The following is a 12,047-nucleotide window of genomic DNA, read 5'->3' on the forward strand; positions in this document are numbered from 1 at the left end:
GGTTTGTTTCTCCGGAGCTCTTGTCACGCCCCAACCTCGGGAGGCGCGACCGGCGCTCAATTGAGTGACCCCAACTGAGCGAGCCTTACCAAACACTACCTACCCAGCTCAATACGAATAAGGGGACCATGATTTCATTTATTCAACAAAGGAAGATAGTGTATTCTACATTTTTAATTCATTTTAGATCACAACATTAAACCGTAGATAAGTTAGTTTCCAAGGTTTCCGTGAAGTTACAATTCATAGGCAACATAAGATTAGAATTACATCATGGGTAGCACATACAATCAACCCCCACACATGACTCACATATATGTCTACGGAGCCTCTAAGGGTACAAAAATAAATGTGACAACGCCGGCAACAAGGCCCCGGCTATACCTCCAAAGTTAAAGTCCAAAATAAGAAGATGTGCAATATAGCCCCTTGAAGGAGAAAGGGGCTCACCAAGTTATTTGAGAAGGAGAATGCTCCGCTACACGCGACCGGCGCTATCCGCTATGGAGCAACCTACATTCATTTAAAAATGTAGCGCCCCCGGCAAAAGGGACGTTAGTACAATGGAATAGTACTAGTATGTATAACTAAACACCATTTTACTAGAAGGAACTAACAAGCAATGACAAGTAAATCACATAGGTGAATCAAATATGCAAATCATAGGATCAATCACATAATTCCCATAACTTAGTTTGGGGCATTTCTTTCATACGTTCATCACTGTTCTCAATACCACCGCTATCTTGAGCGGAGTCCAATCACGACCCGACCGGCTAGGTTGCCTCATTGGAGGCATATATCTCAATCACTATTTCATTTCCCCTTATCCGGAATTCAATATCAGCACATCACCACCATGTGTGCAGCATGGTGTCCGATCACGGCCCGATCGGCTAGGCCATCTTGCCTAGGTGTGGTTTCTTTCTCATTAATTATCTCACTTGAATCAATTATCGTTCATGTATCAATTCAATTCATGGGCACTTTGGGCCACACTTATCACATCGTTTTTCCTTTTCAATATTCACCTTGCAAGCTATGATCATAGGCACATACGAAAGTAATTCAAGTTGCAAGCACATGTAAGTGTTCACATAGTTAGCATGAAAATTCTCAGTTTTGATCTTTGGCCTATAGACCATGCATTTCAACACATGATTGTATACTTCATACTTTATTAAATATCAAGAATTGTACATTACTCACGTTTGGGCACATCTTTCATGTACATGGGTATATAAATTGCAAATCAATTAATGTGAAACAATAATCAGTACACCAACTAATTCAAATCTTACCACACCTTCGTAAACGCCAACGGAGCTCAATTTCTAATAAAAGGGAGTTTTAGCCATATATACCTCAATATAGCTTTCCTTACTCTTTACGAATTCGGGAATTCTTATGACTTCGATCTATGATGCAAGAATTACAAATTAAACCGGAAATTAGAGACGAGGTTGAGATTCTAGCTTGATTCAATCATAATATCGAACACTTGAGGTGCATTATGACCTTAGGACCCTTTAAGAGGAATTTCTATCATTCTATACCCCCAATTTCCCTCTTTTTAGTTTACTACTTTCCAATATTCTATGGTGTGGTATGCATGCAAGATATTCATCATTTTTTTTATACCCATGAATTATTTCCCTAATGACCCCATATAGCTAAGTATACAAATATGAGCCGGGGTGATGGAGTCTTACCTCTTGGGATGAACATTTAGGAGCCTTCACTTGATTAGCTTCAAGGATTTGGCATGATTGTAAGGAGTAATTTGATGGGGAGAACTTTCTCTCACTTAGACCCCTCTCTCTCACTTTAGAATTGTCCAGAAAAATGNCTGTTTTGCCTACTTTACCAACCCAATGATCTCACCTTTCTTTCCATTACCAAAGGAGACATTACCTCCTTTTAAGTCCTCAAGTGAAAGGAACTGGTCCTTGTTCCCAGTCATATGTTTTGAGCAGCCACTATCCATATACCATATTTGGCTCCTCCCTTTCACTTGGACCTGCAAAAGGAAATCAGGGGTTAGTCTTAGGAACCCAAACTAGTTTGGGTCCCTTTCTATGGGCAAAAGGACGAATCAGATTTTTTCTTGCCCAACCAGGCAGCTTGTGTTTTTCTTGAACAAAAGCTTTGTTTCTTTGACTGGCCTTTTCTTTTGCATTACATTCATATTTGTAATGGCCAGTCTTACCACAGTGTGTGCAGATTTTATTTTCAGGAAGAGTGAGGTACTTGCTTTTAGGATCCCATTTTGGAGCTTGAGTCCCATAGCCAAGTCCTCTTTTGTTACTGCTATGATGCTCTTGCAGCCAGGAGAGTGCATCAGAAGCCTTGTTCCACTTGCAAGTTCTGTCTAGTTCATGTTTCACCTTTCCTAGATCTTCCTTTAAGACTTTGATGAATTCATCTTTCTTGTACAATTCATCTTTCATTTTTCCCAAATTCTCTTCTAGAGTGAGATATGTGTGATCAGCTTTCTTCTTTCCTTTTCCTAATTTCAGTTTTAAGTTTTCAGACCTAAGTTCTAGGACACTGTTGTCAAGTTCAAGAACCTGGTTCTTCAACTCAGCATTTTTGTTATCACTCTCATTTGCCCTAGACTCTAGACTTTTACATTTTGCTTTAAGGATCACACATTCCCTAGACAGAACTTCTTTTTCATTATTAATTATCTCAGACTCATTAATGAAGTCTAGTAATAGCTCAGCCAGCCTTTCTTTAGACAAGAATTTAATCTTCTCTTTGAGATGAAGAATACTTACCTCTTGTTCATCATCTGATTCTCTGATGGCCATCAGTGCTTGCTCTTCTTCAGCTTCATCTTCTGAGTCTTCATCTGAGGTTTCTCCCCAAGCAGCAACCATAGCCTTGGTTGAACCTTTGTTTCTTTTGGGTTGAACCTGTTCCTTCTTCCTGTTCCTTCGTTCAGCTCTTTCTTTCTTCCACTCAATTTCCCATTGAGGGCAGTTCTTGATCATGTGATCAGTCTTGACACACTTGTAGCACCCCTCATTGGTCTGTTTCTCCGGAGCTCTTGTTTTGTTGAAGGTTGTACCTCTTGAAGGACCCTTTCCTCTTATCAGGTACTTTTTGAAATCCCTAGTGATCATAGCCACTTCATCATCCTCCAGATCTGCACCTTCAGCAATTCTGAGAGCTAAGCTTCTCTCTTTCTTGGGGGTATCCATCTTTATGGTTTGCCTTCTCATTTCATAAGCAGTCAAATTTCCAATCAGTTCATCCAGTCTAAGGGTAGCAATATTCTTGTACTCTTGAATAGCAGTGATTTTACTTTCCCATGTGACTGGCAGAATCCTTGTCAGAATTTTCTCAACCTTGTCTTCTTCAAGGATAATCCTTCCAAGAGACTCAAGTTCATTTGTCAAAGTAGTGAATCTAGTATACATCTCCTGGATAGTTTCTCCTTCCTTCATAGTAAAATTCTCATATTGAGAATACAGAAGTGTTCCTCTTGATCTGTTCACTTGAGGTGTTCCTTCATGGGCCACTTGCAAAGTGTCCCATATCTCCTTAGCAGTAGTACAACATTGGATCCTACTGTACTCATCTGGACCTAGTCCACACACCAGCCATTTCATGGCCTTAGCATTTTTCTCCCACTTCCTCAGGTCTTCAGCAGTACAATCAACCCTTGTCTTTGGCACATCAATTCCTTCAGCATTCTTCTTTATGGTAGCTAGGGGACCATCAGTGACTATGTCCCAGAGTTCATAATCTTCCCCTATAATGAGATCTCTCATTCTGTTCTTCCACCAAGAATAGTACTGACCATTGAAAAGTGGAGGCCTGGCAGTGGATTGCCCTTCCCAGTTCCTAGGTGGTGCACTCATTGTTGATCTTCTCCTAAGGTGTTAGCCGCTTCAAGGATAACCTGCTCTGATACCAATTGATGTTCTACACGTCAATACCACACAAGAGGGGGGGTCATTTGTGTGGTACCTAATTTTTGCACTAGAAGAACCTGGTTCTTCTAGATGTACTTACTATTACTGTTTGCGGAATTAAGAGTGCATAAAATAAAGAAAACAGAGATTTTTACGTGAAAAACACCTGGCTCAAAAGGTGAAAAACCCACGACCTACTACTCAGTAGGATTTTCCCAAACTTCCACTAAAATCACTGAGCCAAAACAGCATTTACAAAACTCTTGTAAACCTAAGGATTAAACTCTAATCCCAGTGTGGCACACAGCCTCAACTGCTGCGACACTTTCAAGTTAACTCTAACTTGAATACTCAAAGTACCTAATACAATTGCTTCTATGAAAGCTGGAAAGGTACAACTTTAAAACACCTAGTATAATTGAACTAGAATAAAAATAAACACAATAGAATTGGTTCTTCAATCTGGTTCATGTAGCTTTAGGAATGCACACTGGAATCTCACATAAATTGCTTGCAAAATTGCCTAGCTCTTTTGCTCTCAATTTAGTTTAACTTTTGCGTATGTGCAACACCTGTAAAAGAGAACAATCATAGTTATTTAAAGAGTTAGTAATCAGAGTTTGATTGAGACTCAATTGCTGATCCTTCATCGAATTCGAGTCCTAGAACAATACAAACTCCAACCCTTATTCTTGATCCGGATTTAGTTCTCTTCACATAAGGAGACTTCATCTCCTTATCCCTTATGCAACCTTTTCGATCAGTTCAGAAGATATTGTTGCTGATCCTTGAGACTTATCTTCTTCGCGTGCATCTCACACGTATAGGCAGATAACCACTGTGTATCACATGATGGACCTGGTCCATGACTGAGTTCATTTTGTCAATCTTCAAAAGTTCATCTGAACTTGGGCCAACAAACATAATAAGTATTAAGTCGTAAACATGATAAAATCTCAAAAATAAGCAGTTAACAGTATAATTTACGGAAAACAAACCCAACACGGCCCGACATCGGGGTGTCACTAGTAACGAGCATCTATGAACCACAGTACAGTCTGCTAAAGTCATAAACTACTACATTTGTTTGGAAAGAACAGGAAAGATAGAGAAATAGAGACACGGGGCTGCGGACGTCAACAGCTACCTCATAATCTCCGAAGAAGCCCGCCTGGAACTAGAGGAAATCAACACTCCGGACCTCCAAAACACATTCCGATCATGCTCCTAAGTCCCGGATCACCTAATGGAGCTAACCAAATAATAAAAATTCCAATCCGAGATCATATGCTAACAAGTCAAAACTTGGTCAAACCTTTCAAAATTTTTGGCTTCAAACTGAGAACTGTTCTTCCAAATTTATTCCGCTCATCCTGAAAAACAAAACCGACGATTAAATAAGTCATAATACATCACACGGGGCAAGTCATTCCCGAGATCTGGCGAGCAAAGTGCAAAAGCTCAAAACGACCGGTCGGGTCGTTACACTTACCTGTCGCTGCACCATAGATTTTAACATCTATATTGTTACCTGGTAGTGCAGTTGGTGTTATGGAATTTCTTTGATTTTTTTTCAACTAATTTTTCTATTATTTGGTTCCTCCGCCTGTTGAAGGTGACTACTTGCCATTGATCTTCCGGTGGAGGATGTTGACTGCTCCCTTCATTGACAAGTTTTTGAGAACTATTGTTGGATTCTTGTGATTGTTCTGTCCTTGTTGATATCTGCGTGCATGTGGTAGCTGTGTGCCCAAGGTGGCCACAGTTCTTGCAAATAAAATTTATTCCTTCATACACAAGTTGTTGAAGGTGTGCACCAATTAGTATGCATGTTTGAATTTGCTTTTCTAGTGTCAGTTCAACACAGCGACGCGCATATCTACCTCGGAGTGTGGAACTGGTGCAAGCGTCTATCTTGAGCAGCCTCCCTATTGAGTTGCCAATTTTTTTCAGTATTAAGCCATCGTGAAATTCTGTGAGGAGTTGTGGTAGACGAACCCATACTGCCGTGTGGATTTGTTTGGCTTTTTCTGCCACAAAATTTGGCTCCCACTGTCTCGTTGAGAGAAAATAACCATTGATGAACCATGGGACGTTTTGAAGAGCTAGGACCAACACAAGATCTTCTAAATATTGAGATGGAAAATCGAATCCACAGCTATTGATATTGAATCCGCTGTTCTCACCTTAAAAGAAACATATTTTCTTCTTTGGAGAATTTGATAATGAAAAAATTATGCCCCAAGTCAATTAGAGGAAACAGTTCAGTAGGTTTCCATAGCTTTGCGATTTTTTCTTTTAGGTATTGATGCTGAATTCTTTTCCCAACCAATTTAACAATGATAGAGTATTTTCATGGCGCATACATCCTACTCCGGTCGGCAGGCGTTAATTTGATTTCTTTGTTCTCTTTAGCACTGTTAGTAGGAGTGTCTAGCAACATAAGGTCCATATTTGTGTCACTTTGTGATTCTTGTAGGTATGAATTGGTAAGGGATGGTGGAGGACCTTGAATATTTTGATTGATGTCTGCCATGGATACAAAAGCCAGGAGCTTTTCTTTGAATGAGGGGATTTGGACGGTTTGCTCCCCACGCCTGAGTTCGTTGGGAATGTCAGGGAGTTTGGGGGGATGTGAGGAGGCGGCTCCCCATTGGAGTTGATGATGGGGTCTGTCATTGTTTTCTATGCTGGCGTCAGAAAAAGGAATGAGAGAGAAAATGTTAATTCCAAAACGTTAGACTAGACTTCTTATAGGCTTGAAATCCTTTTGGTGCATAGTTGGTGTTGCTTGACTCCACAAAATATATTGAGTGGTTCCTTCACGTAGGCTTGCAAGTGTTGTAGTATACGGTATACCTTATCATTTCTAAGAAATTTCCGAAACGTATGTATTGTCAATTAAGTTTGAGTAAACAGAATTATTTGATTGACATTCATCAGTAGGGTATTCTCACCACAAAGGTTTGATTTACAACTGATTTAGCATTTAATCAATGATATTGTTAGACATCAATCGTTTGTTCTTTTTAACAACTCATAAAGCTCGTCCGTAGTAGCCCTAGACATTGGCATCATTTCTGTTTAACCAAAAATTAGATTTTAGGTCAAAGCTTGAATTTAGAAGAACTCGGGTAACTAATAATCGGAAAAGTATATAAGAAAGAGATTTTGAATAATATAATCAGAAAGCAAAAAGAACAAAGTATATTCCAGTAATATTTTTTCGTGTCCTCTACAGATGTTGTGACTTTCTCCTTTTATAGTTAATTCTAAGAGAAAGTGTAATGCCTTTGTCTTAATGAGGCAATTACGAGCAATAAATGACATTAAAAGAAACGTTACTCAATCATTCCTATTAAATACAAATTCTCTAACGTATTTGGCATTTAATGCTGAATTTGGACTCTTTTTCGCTATCAGATTCCTGTCTTAAATTCCTTCTGATCTTCGAGCTTTAAATGACTCGGACAGGTACGAGTCTCGTTTCATTTGAATAATAGCTCGTGCCTTTAAGTATCTTCTCTCCAGCATCTGTTGTTGCTCGTGCCTTCTAACTGATTACCATGTTTTGACTATTTGACCGGTCCACGTGTCATGACACGTCATCTTCAATATTTAAATTCAGTTTTTTCCCAATACAATTTCCCTTCAGCTCCATAAACTAAAGAGAAAGGAGTTTCACCTGTGCTCGTCTTTGTTGTCGTGCGATATGCCCATAAAACTCCGGGTAACACTTCAGGCCAATTACCCTTTGATTCCTCTAAACGTTTCTTCAAATTGTTGATTATGACTTTGTTCGTTGATTCTGCTTGCCCATTGCCTACTGGGTGATAAGGTGTAGATGTGATTCTTTTAATTTTCCAGCTCTCAAAAAACTCAGTGACTTGAGCTCCGATAAATTGAGGGCCATTGTCGCATACAATCTCCTTTGGTACACCAAATCGGCAGATGATATTATGCCAAATGAAGTCTCTGACCTCCTTTTCTCGTACCTGTTTAAATGCTCCTGCCTCTACCCATTTAGTGAAGTAATCAGTAAGCACGAGCAAAAATTTTACCTGTCCTTTTGCTTGTGGTAATGGACCCACGATATCCATTCCCCACTTCATGAATGGCCATGGTGATATGACCGGATGTAACAACTCCGCAGGTCTATGCATGTTGTTACCGTACCTTTGACATTTATCACATTTAGCTACAAAACTTTCCGCTTCTTCCTCCATTTTAGGCCAGTAATATCCTGCTCTAATCAAGGTTCTAACCAGTGATCTTCCTCCTGCGTGATTTCCACAATGTCCTACATGTATTTTCCTCATTACGTATTCTGTTTGGGAAAGTCCAAGACATCTTGCTAATGGACCACCGAACATCTTACGATAAAGATTCCCTTGTTTTAAACAGTAACGAGCAGCCTTTTTGCGAAGTGCATGCGCTTGCTTTTTGTCATTAGGGACGGTACCATACTGTAAAAAAGCAACAATTTCGTTTCTCCAATCCCAAGTTAAATTCTTAAAATTTACCTCATTCTTATCTGGATCGAGAACTGAGTGAAATAAATGTATAATTGCAGCATTTGCATCTTTTGCTACATCAGCTGCGGATGCGAGATTAGCTAAGGCATTTGCTTCAACATTTTCATCCCTCGATATCTGTATGACCTTCCAAATTTGGAATTGCTTTATCAGTTCCCATACCTTTTCCAAGTATTGTTGCATCCTTACTTCCCTAGCTGTGTAAGTCCCCAGCATTTGATTAACCACGAGCTGTGAGTCACTTTTGATCACCACTTGATTTATACCAAGTTCTCGTGCCAATTCTAAAACCTGCAATCACAGCTTCATACTCCGCTTCATTGTTAGTTACGGAATGACATTTAATGGCTTGCCTAATAGTTTCACCTATAGGTGGTACTAAAACAATTCCTAATCCTGCACCTTTTACATTAGATGAGCCATCAGTAAATAAGGTCCATGTTCCTGGATTAGCCCCATTAAGTACTTGTACTTCTTTTTCTGCTTCTAATTGCATCCCTTGGCTAAAGTCAGCGACGAAATCAGCTAATATTTGTGATTTTATTGTTGTTCTAGGTAAGTACGTGATTTCATACTCACTTAGCTCTATGGCACATTTAGCTAACCTCCCTGACAATTCATGTTTATGCAATATATTACGTAGGGGGTATGCAGTCACTACAACAATGGGATGACATTGAAAGTAAGGTCTTAACTTCCTAGATGCCATGATTAGAGCAAGTGCTAATTTTTCCAATTGTGGATACCGTGTCTCTGCATCTAACAAAGATTTACTAACATAATAGATAGGAGATTGTTTACCCTGCTCTTCTCGAACCAAAACCGCGCTTATCGCAACTTCTGAAACAGCAAGGTAGATGAAAAGTTTCTCCCCAGCCTTGGGTTTTGCTAGCAAAGGTGGATTTGACAAGTATGTTTTCAAATCTCTAAGTGATTGTTGACACTCCTCATCCCATTCAAAATGATCCTGCTTCTTAAAAGCCGAGAAGAATTTAAAATATTTTTCCGATGATTTAGAAATGAACCTTCCCAAAGCTGCGATTCTTCCTGTTAGTCTTTGAACCTCTTTCTTGTTGGAAAGTATATCAGGAATTTCTTCAATGGCCTTAATCTGTGCAGGATTCACTTCAATACCACGGTTAGAAACAAGAAAACCTAAAAAATTTCCTGATGCCACACCAAATGCACATTTTTCTGGATTCAACTTCATATTATATTTTCGTAAAATTTTAAACGTATCAGATAGGTGTGATATATGATCTTCTGAATGTTGGGTCTTAACTAGCATATCATCTATATATACCTCCATTGTCTTACCTAAATGTTCTTGAAACATTTGGGTAACTAACCTCTGATACGTTGCACCTGCATTCTTAAGACCAAAGGGCATTACCTTGTAACAGTAAGTCCCCCTGTCTGTTATAAAAGAAGTTTTTTCTTCATCTCCTGGATCCATCTTGATTTGATTATAGCCTGAATATGCATCTAAAAAACTTAATAGCTCATGCCCTGCAGTAGCATCAATTAATTGATTATGTGCGGTAAAGGAAAAGAATCTTTTGGACAGGCTTTATTAAGGTCTGTGTAATCTACACAGACTCGCCACTTACCGTTCTTCTTAGGAACCACAACAGTATTAGCTAACCAGTTAGGATATTTTACCTCACGAATTGAACCAATTTTTAGCAACTTTTGAACTTCCTCTTGAATCACCTTATTTTTGAAAGTTCCTTGCTTTCTTTTCTTTTGCTTGATGGGAGGATATGATGGATCTTCATTCAACTTATGAGTCATGACTTCCGGTGGTATCCCTGTCATGTCAGAATGGGACCAAGCAAAACAGTCTGCATTAGCTTTTAAAAATTCAATCAATTTACGTTTTACCTCCGGGCTAAGATTAGCTCCTATGTACACTTTTCTCTCGGGCCAATGTATAAATAACACCACGGCCTCTAGCTCTTCTATCGTTGTTTTGATGTTCTCATTCTCCTCCGGTTCTTGAATGGTATCAGGTCTTGAATCCAGATCTGTTTGCTTTTGCTCAGGTGAGGTTGACTCCGTGTTACCCTCACCTAAATTCTGTAATTGCTATTTGTCTTCACCCTTAACAGTTGAATCTGCAACGGAATTGATGCTTCTAGATGTTCGTTGATCGCCTCTGATTTGGCATATTCCCCATGGAGATGGGAATTTAATAACTTGATGTAAAGTTGAAGGAACAACTTCCATGTCATGAATCCATGGCCTCCCAAGAATCATATTGTAAGCCATTTCCATATCTACAACTTGAAATTTGGTATCTTTAACAACGCCTTCTGCGAATGTAGTAAGTATTGCCTCCCCTTTTGTTACAACACTAGAGTTATCAAATCCCGACAAAGTATGCGCCTTTGGAATTAATTTATCCTCCGCTTGCATCTCGCGCAATACCCGTATTAAAATAATGTTTACAGAACTACCTGGATCAACCAAAACTCGTTTCACGTTAGTATCATGTACAAGTAAAGATATTACCAGTGCATCATTATGCGGAGTTATGAGTCCCTCGGCGTCTACGTTGTTAAATATAACATTCTCCTCTTCCAGTACATGTCGAGGCCGCTTCCCGTGGGTAATTGTCACTTTTGAAACCTTTTTATATGATACATCATTGATCTCTTCACCTCCTCTTATAACGTTGACAGATCTCTTGGGCAAAGGTGGTTTTGGAGGCTCCTGCCTGTTCTTCATGTATGCTTGTTTACCTTTCTCACTGAACAACTCGGTAAGATACCCATGTTTTAACAAATGATCAACTTCACCTTGTAGAAACCTGCAATCTGCTGTTTTATGCCCATGATCGTTATGAAATTCGCACCAATGATCAGGGTTTCGTCTGTTCGGATTTGATCGCATTTCCTTTGGCCATCATACCTTATCTCCCCTGCTTCTTAAAACAGCCACGAGTTCAGAGGTGTTTACGTTGAAGTTGTAACCACCGAACCTTGCCTTTAGACTTCCATCATCGTCTCGTGACCCGCGTGTGTTCCGGTCATTTCCGAACCTCGATGAGGAGCCTGACTCCTTGTTTCTAGGTTTGTGATCGTACCTTTGATTATCTTGCCTTGATCGTGAGTCTTTCCCCGCAGGTCCCATGTATGGCTCGTATCTGTTTTTACCGGATCTCTTTTCATTTTTCACACGCCTTGAGCTTACTTTTCTTCTGTTTTATGTCGTAAAATAATGTCTTCTTCAATCCTCATCTTTGTACTGTATCTGTTGTAGACATCATTCCACGTTGTTGCTGGGAATTCTCAAAGGCTTTCTTTGAGTCGCCTCGTGGCTTCTGAACTCTTCTCATTCAAATTACTAGCAAAGGCTATGGCGACCCAATTGTCAGGTACTCGTGGCAACGTCATTCTTTCCCGTTGAAATCTATATACGAACTCTCTAAGCAACTCTGAGTCTCCTTGTTTGATTTTGAAGATATCTTCCATTCGCGTTTCAACTTTTTGAGCTCCCGAGTGTGCTTTGATAAATAAATCTGCAAGCTCAGCAAACGAATTTATAGAATTTTCAGGTAAAAGAGAATACCATGTTAAGGCCCCTT

This window comes from Nicotiana attenuata, unplaced genomic scaffold, assembly GCF_001879085.1.
Source record: "Nicotiana attenuata strain UT unplaced genomic scaffold, NIATTr2, whole genome shotgun sequence".
In the NCBI taxonomy this organism is placed as follows: domain Eukaryota; kingdom Viridiplantae; phylum Streptophyta; class Magnoliopsida; order Solanales; family Solanaceae; genus Nicotiana; species Nicotiana attenuata.